The 3,237-nt window shown below is 35.4% G+C and overlaps 2 non-coding genes across 2 annotated transcripts; both read left to right on the top strand.

Annotated features, from left to right (window-relative positions):
• Nucleotides 1-1,622: 1,622 nt before the first annotated feature.
• Nucleotides 1,623-1,705, top strand: TRNAL-CAG (transfer RNA leucine (anticodon CAG)). The gene has a single exon. It is a non-coding gene; the product is annotated as a tRNA-Leu (tRNA).
• Nucleotides 1,706-2,598: 893 nt separating this feature from the next.
• TRNAF-GAA (transfer RNA phenylalanine (anticodon GAA)) lies at nt 2,599-2,671 on the top strand. The gene has a single exon. It is a non-coding gene; the product is annotated as a tRNA-Phe (tRNA).
• The last annotated feature ends 566 nt before the right edge of the window (nt 2,672-3,237 follow it).

Genomic DNA, 3,237 nt, shown 5'->3' with positions numbered 1-3,237 from the left:
ATTAACAATCAGTAGAATATTTTCTCTAAATTTGCATCTCCTTTCTTCACTCCAATTGTTTGCACCTAAGAAAAAATAAATCTTGATGCAACATTATGCTTACAAATTGTGTTTTATGCTCAATCATCACCTCTCCTACAGAGACACAGTCAGAATTACCCTGGCGAAATGAGTACATTTTAATATGTAAAGAAAATGCAGAATTTCTGTTTTTTTCTATTTATTCACAAAGAGTTAATGTAAGTTCTTAAATATGTACGCAAAATAGCGGGACTTTCAAATATAGATAATCTTGCAAAAACAAGTCAAAGTAAAAATAAAACATCCAGTTGTGACATTTACAGTGTGTTGAACATTCGTGAAGCTAGATGTGTCCTGCCGAAATAGCTCAGCTGGGAGATCGTTAGACTGAAAATCTAAAGGTCCCAGGTTTTGGCAAAAGTTTTTTTCTTCACCCATTAAATTTTAAGCAGAAAATAAACAAAGCATATGGACTGGCTGTTTACAGAGAATGTAAAAGTCCTAATCATTATAACTATCTACAGGAAATAAAATGATAGAAACTTGAGAACTGAACACTTTTAACTTTTGAGGAAAATAATATTTTTTGAAATTTTTTCTTCATTCCGGACGTCATCACTTTGTTTTATTTTAGTTTGACTTATCTGTATGAGGATTTAAAGGAAACCTGATAGCTAATACAGACAGCATGTATCAGACACTATCTGAATGATTTCAGCCATTTATGTTTGACTATGAATCGCTGTGGCATTACTGAGACAAATATGCTTCAAAGATATGCCATGACCAAAGTTGTTTGGGGAAAAAGTCAGAAAGGCAAAAAACACAAGCCCCAACTCAGGACCGTCATCTTTCATTCTAAAAATAGGGGTTTCTACGTTAATGGTAAGACAAAAAATCCACAGATTTGGCATTTCTCTAGCGAGGAGAGCCCACTTAAAATGTATGGGGTGCTTGTCTCCATAAGCGCAAGCTGGGCACTAAACTGGCTTATTTGCAATTCTGGATGTTGCAGAGTGAAAACATATGTTGGACAATAATAGTAATTGCCGGTGTTGATGAATTCATTGTGAGGAGTAATTTATAAAATGGGATCACTTTGGTCGGGTTTCTGCTGTTTTGGTACTTTTGGAACTCCGCAATTGTCACCAACAAAATATTCTTGCAAAATCTGCATTCCCAAAACCCAAATAGCGCTCTTACTTTCAAAGCCCTGCTGTGTGACCAAACAGTAGTTTCTGAAGACATATGGGGCATCACCGCATTTCAATGAAATTGTGCAACTTTAGATATTTTCACAAGAAAAACTAAATATATATTGACCTAAATTTACCATTAATATAAAGTACAATGTGTTACAAAATAACACTATCAGAATCACGGGGATATGTTAAGCATTCCAGTGTTATTGCCACATAAATTGATACATGTCAGATTTAAAAAACGGTGCTTGGTCATGAAGCTCAAAATTGGCTGTAACTAATAGGTTACAAATCAATATTAAAATAAAAGAAATCATGGCATATTTCCTTTCATCACAAGTAATGCTCATCTTTCTATTGCTTATCTTAGAAAGAGTTAAATTACAAAAGCCAGAAGAAGTCAGGATGGCCGAGCGGTCTTAGGCGCTGCGTTCAGGTCGCAGTCTCTCCTGGAGGTGTGTGTTCGAATCCCACTTCTGACATTAGAATTTTCTTTCAAGAAATTGTACAGCTTCACTCCTGTTACTGATTAGTTGGGGGTCCGCTCTATTGGTGGCAATCTCAAATCGAAAAAGAAAGTGATGGGGCTTAGCAAAACCAATTCTCAACGTTGGCACTTTGGCAGTATTCCTTGGAGTCCTTGAGGCAAATCTTAAATGTCCTGAATTTGTGCTTTCACAAAAGACTTCTGGGAACATCAGATAGTTTCTTTGTGCATATGTTAGTTGTTGCTTTGGCTTCGGAAAAATACTGTGGATAGGAAAATGGGAGGGACTATTTCATCTCTATGTGTGCTGTCGTGGAAGATTCCTAGAAACCGAATTACCAGTAAGTCTAATTTCAGATTTTTTTACCTCAGGCATCAATAGACTATATATATACTTAATAAACAAAAGCTAAAAGAGCAGATGAACATAGTTTAACAAGTCTGAAATGCGCATGTGATACTGACATCAAAGTTTCACCACATTTTGGGACAAATGTTTTCACTTTCAACATTAACAATCAGTAGAATATTTTCTCTAAATTTGCATCTCCTATCTTCACTCCAATGATTTGCACCTAAGAAAAAAATAAAGCTTGATGCAACATTATGCTTACAAATTGTGTTTTATGCTCAATCATCACCTGTCCTACAGAGACACAGTCAGAATTACCCTGGCGAATTGAGTAAATTTGAAAATGTAAAAAAAATGCAGAATTGCTGTTTTTTTCTATTCATTCACAAACAATTAATGTAAGTTCTTAAAATGTACGCAAAATAGCGGGACTTTCAAATATAGATAATCTTGCAAAAACAAGTCAAAGTAAAAATAAATACATCCAGTTGTGACATCTACAGTGTGTTGAACATTCCTGAATCTAAATGTGTCCTGTCGAAATAGCTCAGTTGGGAGAGCGTTAGACTGAAGATCTAAAGGTTCCTGGTTCAATCCTGGGTTTCGGCAATAGTTTTTTTCTTCACTCATTAAATTTTAAGCAGAAAATAAACAAAGCATATGGACTGACTGTTTACAGAGAATGTAAAAATCCTAATCATTATAACTATCTACAGGAAATAAAATGATAGAAACTTGAGAACTGAACACTTTTAACTTTTGAGGAAAATAATATTTTTTGTAATTTTTCCTTCATTCTGGACGTCATCACTTTGTTTTATTTTAGTTTGACTTAGCTGTATGAGGATTTAAAGGAAACCTGATAGCTAATACGGGCAGCATGTATCAGACACTAGCTGAATGATTTCAGCCATTTATGTTTGACTATGAATCGCTGTGGCATTACTGAGACAAATATGCTTCAAAAATATGCCAGGAACAAAGCTGTTTGGGGAAAAAGCCAGGAAGGCAAAAAACACAAGCCCCAACTCAGGACCGTCATCTTTCATTCTAAAAATAGGGGTTTCTACGTTAATGGTAAGACAAAGAATCCACAGATTTGGCATTTCTCTAGCGAGGAGAGCCCACTTAAAATGTATGGGGTGCTTGTCTCCATAAGCGCAAGCTGGGCACTA

The sequence above is a fragment of the Phyllobates terribilis genome, unplaced genomic scaffold (assembly GCF_046119375.1).
Source record: "Phyllobates terribilis strain yellow unplaced genomic scaffold, ASM4611937v1 Scaffold_12__6_contigs__length_324123572, whole genome shotgun sequence".
Taxonomy (NCBI): Eukaryota; Metazoa; Chordata; class Amphibia; order Anura; family Dendrobatidae; genus Phyllobates; species Phyllobates terribilis.
The sequence above is the reverse complement of the archived record's forward strand: the minus strand, read 5'-3'. Positions and strand labels throughout refer to the sequence as shown.